Source organism: Lygodium microphyllum, chromosome 13, assembly GCF_053477565.2.
Source record: "Lygodium microphyllum isolate KBCC chromosome 13, Lygodium_microphyllum_v1.1.10, whole genome shotgun sequence".
NCBI lineage: Eukaryota > Viridiplantae > Streptophyta > Polypodiopsida > Schizaeales > Lygodiaceae > Lygodium > Lygodium microphyllum.
The window spans coordinates 43,864,116-43,872,472 of NC_141147.1; the positions used below are offsets into that span (position 1 = coordinate 43,864,116).

Here is an 8,357-nt window from a genome sequence, read left to right on the forward strand (position 1 = left end):
AGCCACGAAAGTCGCAAGTCCTGCTTTCGCTAGAGGCTCAAAAGCTAGTAGGGAAGAGTAATCCCTACTAACAAGCGGGACATACTGGATAGGAGGAGGAGCGTGAGGCACCATTCAGATGGAAAACACACACCACACACAGACAATCACAAAGAATGCCTGCAAAACAACCAAAGTGCTATAAAAAATGAATCAACCCAAAGGACACACATACATAAACGTAGCTAATCCATTTACCACCCCAAACAATACACATCCTAGAAAAAATTCTGCATGACCTCTACACATATGTAACCGAAAACTTCATGCGATGCAACAAACAGGCACCCAAATCCCCGTATCAGGCAAGAAAGAAAGAAAACTACAAACCGTACCCGTAATCGTAACACATAGACAAATCATAATACCATAACAATGTACCTCAAGACCGGACCATAACCTTGACCATCAAAGTCAATTAGAAGACTTTTACGTGCCCGTCCCATGAAGCGTGTTTATTAAAAAGGGGAAAAAAGTGCAGTGAGGGAGAATTATTATAATGAAGGGTTCATTTTAAGAAATTACTAACAATGGGTGACATTTTATTAGATTATAACCCTTAATAAGAAAACGATAGTTCCTTCTTAAAATTTTAATTACAATTTATTAGGGTGAAACGATGCTTTATCGAAACTCGGACTACGATTCCCAGACTGGGTCTCTAAATGCAAATTATTTAATTAAAAATTAATAGTGATGTGGAGCGTTTTTTTGCCAGTGCGTGCTTTTTTGTGACGGCTGGTTCATTTTTATTAACAATTAAGGTGCCTCTTAAGCGCACGTAGCACGTGCAAAGTGAACGGCTGGTTGATTTTTTAATTATTAAATTATGTGTTTAGCGTGAATGCGCGTAGAAAAGGTGGGTGAATATAGTTTATTTTAGCAATTAATTGTGGTTAAGGGGTAATGAAAATAAATAGAGCTCACAAAATAAATAGTTGGTAGGGGTGTGTATGCAATGGATTGAAGGCGCACAGGTAAGCCCCCAAAAGTGATGAATCTAGTCAAACAAAAACAAAGACCACTGACTGAAAAAAAAAAGCACCTTAGTGTTTTTGGTTTATTTTTATTTTTTATTTTGTATTTTTTGTTTTGTATTTTAGGTGTTTTTTTTAATTTTGTATATTGTTTGGTTTGGTTAGTTTGTTTTCTTATTTTTTTCTTTTTTATATTGTGTGTTTTTTTAAAAAATAATTAAATCAAGATATATAACACATGGATATGCTATGAAGTATAAGAATAAAATTTTAACCATCTTGCAAGTGTCCACAATGTATGTTAATCCAACCATGATTTTTAGCTAATTTATAGGATTTAAAATGAATTTTTATGAAGTGTAGTATTAAAATTAGGATTTTATGGCTTCAAAGAATATTTTTACCTTTTATGGAAATATTTTTTATTGATAAATTAGTGGAAAAAAGAGTAGGGGATTTGTGGAATTTTTTGGAATTTATTTCTATATTTTTACTCATTTTTAATGAATTTTACGCATTTTTCATGTAATTTTGAATGAATTTTCAGATTTTAAATTTTTTGTAATTTATTTGTTTTAATTTCCACCTTTAAAATATTCCAAATAATTGCAAAAATATTGGTAAATTTTCAAAAAAATGTAACTTTTTTTATTTTAAATGAAAAATTGAAACTTTTTATGTTTTTTCTATTTATTTTGATGTATTTTTATATATTTGCGGATTGGAAAATACAAGGTGGTACCCGGGCTGCATGTGAACAGTGAAGGATGACTGCGTGTGAACGGTGGGTATGCAGTACTCCACCGCACGGACAAGTCGAAAGCGCGTCCTCGCGTGTGAACACCCCCTAGCACACCCGTACTCAGCAGGAAAAAGAACGGAAGAAAAAGGGCAGGAACGGGGGCTAAGTGAGTAAATTAGGGAAATTAGGTTAGCTTAGTCAGATAAAATCGATTAAGTTGATTTAGTTGAATAAATCAATTAAGTGAGTTAAATTAAGTTAGTTGATTAAGTGAGGTCAAGGCAGGTCAATTAAGTCTGGTTAGTCTAGGTAGGTCAGTTGAGTCAGGTCTAGTTAGTTAGGTCAGGTCTGGTTAGTTAGGTCTGGTTAAGTCAGGTAAGTTAGGGTAGTCAGGGTCTGGTTAGGTTTGGTTAGTTAATGCTGGTTAGTTAGGTCAATTCTAACTAGGTTAACTAGGTTAGGGGGTTAAACTAAGGTCAATGGGTGGGGGGTTAACTAACCAGGGTTAGTTAGTGGGTGGGTCAACTTAACTGGGGTTAAGGTAGTGGGAGGGGATCAACTAACTCTGGTTAAGTTAGTGGGGGGAATCAACTAACTCTGGTTAGGTTAGTAGGTGAACTAACTATAGTTAATTAGTAACTAACTAGGGTTAGTTAATTACTAACTAAGGTTAGTTAGGTTATTAACTAAGGTTAGTTAATTACTAACTAAGGTTAATTAGTGGGGGGTTAACTAACTGTGGGTGAAGTTAATGGGTTAACTAACTATAGTTAGTTTAGAACTAACCACAATGGATTTAACACTAACCAGGAGGTGGTGGGGGAGGTGGAGGAGCAGGGTGGTGGAGGGGGAGGTGGAGGAGGAGGAGGGGAAGGAAGGAGGTGGAGGTGGAGGTGGAGGAGGAGAGAGGTGGAGGAGGAGGTGGAGGCGGGGGAGGAGGGGAAAGGTGGAGGAGCACGCAGTGGTGGCTGCTGGCGGCAGCAGGCGTGGTATTGAGGCGGCGGTGGCCCGCGTGGAGGCAGCAGTGGGAGCGGCCACGTCAACGAGAGGGAGGACGGGCGGCAATAGGGGACATGGGCGGTATCAGACGCAAAGGGCGGCCGAGGCTGGAGGAGGAGGTGGTCGCGACGAAGACGGGCAGCATCGACGAAGCAGCGGACGTGGGCGGCAGCACAGTGGCGTTGGAGGGTAGCCGACGGAGGGGCGTTGTGGGGCAGCGGACGACAGGCGGCCGACGGGGCTCACATGGCCAAGGGGGGGTGAAGAGAAGAAGGAGCAAGAGGAGATGGAGAAGAGGAGAGAAGAGAAGAGAAAGGGGAAGAAGCAGGGAGGAAGGAGGAGAGAGGAAGGAAGAAGGAAGAAGGAGCAGGGAGGGAGGGACGCGACGCAACGGCCAACAGGTAAGGGTTTTTTTTTCATTTTTCTTTTTTGTCTTTTTTTTTCTCTTTTTGTTATTTTCTTTGTTTGTTTGTTTTTTTTTTCCCTTTCTTGTTTTTTTTTCTTTGTTTTTAGTTTTAGTGGTGTTGGTTTTGTTTTTCTATTCTTGGGTTCCTTTTTTAAAAAATTGTTTTTTGTTTTTGTTTGTTGTTTGTTGTTTTTTTTTCTCTTTTCTTTCGTGTTGTTCTTTTGTTTTTTTTAAAAATTCTTTTGTGTGTGTGTGTGTGTGTGTGTAGGTTTTTGGTGTTGGCTGTGGGTGTTTTGGTTTTTTTTTTGTTTTATTAATAGAAAAATAAAAAATAACATGAAAATGCAAAATGGAGGGGCAAAAAACACACCCCCGCTTCGTGTGCATATGCGGGCAGGGATTAAAAAATTTGCAGTGACGCGGTCAAATGGGTAGGGACGGTGACGCGCAAGCCACGGACGCCACGGGGCATCTCGAGGTGCATAAAACCAAAAACAAGCACGTTCACGCGCGAGGCAAGAAACGCGGTCACACGGGAAAAAAGAAGAAAAATTAATAAAATCCAAACCGTTTGTCGCATCAAAAATCCATAAAAAGTAAAAATATGCCGAGAAACGAGGAGAAAATGATGGAAATAGGCAACACGGGTTCTGGGGCAAAATCAGGGTGTTCACATGGGAAAAACGCAAAAACAACCCCGAAAACACATACATATATTAATATCGGAAAATCCGTGCTTCAAAATGAAGTGCGGAAAGAAGGAAAACTGTACAAAATAAGGTTGCCAACAACCCTATCATGATAAAACACAGTGTCGATTGAGATAGGATGCGTTCACATGGAAAAAACCCTAAAAATGGGCCCGAAAATGGACTCGAAAATTAATACGGGAAGAATCATGCACCGAAATAGAGGATAGTAAAAAGAAAAAATGTTTGGAAGAAAGGGATACACAGGACTGGCACATCAAAACTCAGTTTGGGGAAAATTAGGAGGGGTTCACGTGGAAAAAACACGAAAAACGCATCTGAAAACACTCGAAAAAATTAATATCTTAAAATCCGGTAGTCAGAAGAGGAGGGAGGAAAAAGGAAAAAGTGGAGGAAGAGATGGTAGGACACGGATGTCAAATTAAAATGGAATCCCGGTGAAAATAGGGCAGGTTAACATGGAAAAATGTGAAAAATAGACACGAAAAAGGTCCAAAACCTGTAAAAATGAATAACGGATCAACCGTGCATCGGAATGATAGGGAGTAAGAAGAAAAAGTGGCAGGGGGAATGGGTAGCACAGGTCTGGTGCATCAGACTAGGGTTTTGAAGCAATAAAGATGCGTTCACATGGAAAAACTATCCAATTTACGGGAATTGCTTCAAAAATTAATAACTTAAGAATCGTCTGTCAAAACAGGGGTTGGTGAAAAGGAAAAATGGGCAGTTTGAAGGACAAACAGGGCTGTAAGGTTGGATTGGGATTTCGGTGAATGTAGGGTACATTCACATGGGAAAATCACAAAACAAAGAATAATGGCAAACGGTCAAGGAACAACCTTAGGGATAGGGTGAAATTAAAAAAAAAGGGTGGGGAAGGGACCCCATCAGGGTAAAATGAAGTTACGGCATGGATGCATGATCAAAACAGGGTATATGCATGGGGATATGCATCATCGACGCGCAGGGAAGCGTCCCCACACTTAGAACCTTAACAGGAAGGGTAAACCAAACATCAAGGACCTAGTACCTCACATCAGACCAACCACGACATGTAATGGAGGGAAATACCTAGTGTCACACTGACCTAGGTATAAAAGATGTGAAGGACACTGGCATGGTACCATTTTATAAATATACATCTATTTGTTGCTGACTATTACCAAAACTTTGGCCATATTGTTGCCCATAAACATGCTGCCCAAGATTGCATGATGACTATCCAACATGACTACAATGGTGTCCTTGCATCCTAGGCTGACCATAAGTATGATAAGTGGCAAGTCCATGAGCATAGGTAACGGCATGATGCTAGTCATAATCACTGGCTTGCTGCTCTTGCATTGCATAAGAATCTCACATTGCATGTTGTTGACCAATGCTGTATGAGCTACCATTTACATGTCCATGATCATGACTTGCATAAGAACTATGTTGCTGCATAAAGGAATGCTTGTAAGCATAATCATGATGTCCATGATAGCCATACTGCTGATCAAATCCATTAGAGTATGATCCACCCTCATGACAAGGTACGTATCCTAGGTGTTGCTCAAAGTTGTATTGTACAATACTTTGGTTATCAAAATTGCCCATATGTGATTTAGCTTAGCACCGACCTCACAACGCATCTCTAAGCCATCAAAGTGTTCAATTAAGTAAACCTGCCAATGGGGTTACAGACTCCAGAATGGACCTCCATGTGGCATTAATTCTGCTGCAGATGGCTGCAAGAGTTGCACCACCAATTGATCAACAAGGAAGTCAAGATGGTCACTATCTGACACACAGCATCTGCTTCTTTATCGAGCCCTCAAAGATCTCAGTAGCAGTGTCTACCAACTCCTTTTACACACATCAATAAGCAGCCTCAATTCTGAAATGCAAGAGGCATTACACTTTCTTGTCATGCCATTCCAAACTCCATCGCATATGCCAATACAATAAATTCATCATCTGTAGTCAAATCCACTCCGTTGCATGTGCCAATGTCATCTGCTCTTCCCTGCAATTTGCCAAAGCATGGAAATACTCTCTACCAGACTAATCACCCAGTTGTGATTGAAGCAGATATTCTATCACACCAGCTTCACCAGAAGCAACTACTGTTGCTGCCTGCTCTATCACACTAGCTTTACCAGAAGCAACTACTCCTGCTCCCTTCCAAGCCAATAGAATTTTGTTTGCACTCAAATCATATGCAAAGATCTGACAGAAGATGCCTCTAATGGTGTTGGTAGCAACCATGAATTCTTCATCTCAGACTAGTAAATTAGCAGTTCATATGTGTAGGACCAATTTGGAGTCTTGCATCCAGTCTCATCCCCTTTCTTCACCAATCCTCTACTTTATGTCCCCTCTTTAGGGGATTCAAATTTGAAAGGTGGATCACCCAACCAATTTCATTTTACTTCAAGAACGGTTCCAATCTGCAACCCAGCAAGGCCTGTGCCAACAAAGCGGGAGAAATGTACGCATCAATCGGTCCAGCACTAGTGCAATTTGGGGCGAACCAGTGTGTGATGCAAAAGGGAGTGAAGTTGGAGAGGAGGCTAGGAGTGTGCCAATCATGATCAACAGATATTAGATCTTCCCCATAAGGTCTATTGAAATAGTCACTCAATAGATCCAAAAATTGAGTGGCCTCAGCATAGCTTGAGCAAGCAGACTGAGTCAGAGCAGCGGGTTTTCCTGATAGTATGCCTCTGTGATGCGTACATGATATCCATTGCTTGGTCCAGAATTTATCATGTTGCTGGCAATGTTGGTTTGAACCAAGTGGCTGTAGACCATTACAATGAGATAATTAATGATGTCCTAGAGCAAGGATTGGATGCAGTCCCAATCCTTGTTGCTGCCTTAGAAGAAGACCTTGCTGCAAGATTTGGTGCTAATGGCATCATGAGGTTTATTCAAAGAATCCTTGCAATGAGACAAGCCATCCTTCCAGTTCGATTTGGAGCTATTGGTAATACCATTTGGAGCAAGCAGACTGAGTCACAGCAGCGGGTTTTTCCTGATAGTATGCCTCTGTAGTTTTACAAAAAAGTTCGATGGTGATGAGTTGTTCTTGGACTTCCGAAGTGGTGCAACATCAAAAGGTGCTGCAGTCTTGCATGCATCAAAAACGAAGAGGAAAAGAGCTTAGACTTCTTGCGGTTACATGTTGCTTCTAGCCATCTTCCATACCACCAATCTATGCATCCAACCTCGAGTTATGGCTTAGTACGATGTGCAAAATCCTTGGTGCCATTATCCATATAATCAGATCCTTTTTGGAACGGTGAGTCAAATCATCACTCTGCTTTTAGTGTGCTCACAGAAATGGCAATACTTGATCTGTCACTCAACGTTGTACCTATCCTCCATGCCACAATACGCTCTCATTGACGTGTTTAGATGGGTCCTACAAGTGCGGTGGCTTAACATCCTCACTTGAAACTTTTGATCTCTGTAGTCTTACCACTTCTAGCACCTCATTTTTCCCTATGATGGGTGGCAGGACTTGTACAGATTTCCTTTTCTGAGCATTTTCACGAAGGCAAACATCACCATCAAAGTCTGTCCATGCCGTCCATCGGTCCCTTAGAAAGCGCACCAATAGAAGAGGAGGAACACCAGGCAGAAGCAAGTCAGCCTTTGCACATAGATTGAGTCCTCACGCAACTACACCTTTGGAATCTCCATCAGATAGTACTGCTTCATGGAACTCTTCACAAGCCCACTTTAACGGAGAAAGTGATCTTCTTCGTGGCCAGAGACTGTTTGGTGGTCCTCAGAAATCAAACTCTACAGCCAAAGAACTAGCAAAAAGTTTCAAAAGGCTTCTGCGTTTTGGGAGAAAAAGTTGTGCATCTGAAACAGTTGCAATGGATTGTGTTTCTACATCAACAACATCTTTTCCAAGATAATGGGGCAGCCAATTCTGTACAGAGCTCTATCCCAGATATGCTCAAGTCAGGTGCTGCTCGTTTGCCGAACTCTTTAGTGTCACAGATTGGTAATGTTGTCAGTCGCTCAGCCCTTGCTCCCATGACATCTGCATCTCCAGAGTCAAGCATGTATGTTACGTCAAGCTCTGTTCCCCTTTCAGCCTATGATTCCATTGGCCAAAACACTGCCATTTTGCCAAAACCAGATTCTGTGTATACGGTAGAACCACGTAGCAATTTTACAAGTTATTATCTTCAGATGATCAGACCATTGAATCTTCTCCCTCTGTATCTTTGGGAGCTCAGTTTGAAGATGCTGACGAAGTCTAGTCAGAGGATGGGGAGAGGACCAGGAAGACAACGAATCTTTAGAGAAGCATGATCAGACACGAGACATTGTCAATGAAGGAGCTATCCAAGCAGTTTCACGAGCTATCACAGAATACAATCATTTTGAGTGGGTTTGCGAGCTATGGGTGCTGCGGAGGTTGCTTCTGTTCCTGCGGACAAGAAGACTAAGAAGGCCAAGAAGCTAACAAAGAAGACTTCTCC

At 41.3% G+C, this 8,357-nt stretch overlaps 1 pseudogene; it reads right to left on the reverse strand.

Moving 5' to 3' along the window:
• LOC148026566 (uncharacterized) overlaps positions 1–7,934 on the reverse strand; it is a 52,370-nt pseudogene extending 44,436 nt beyond the window's left edge.
• Between the last annotated feature and the right edge of the window lie 423 nt (positions 7,935–8,357).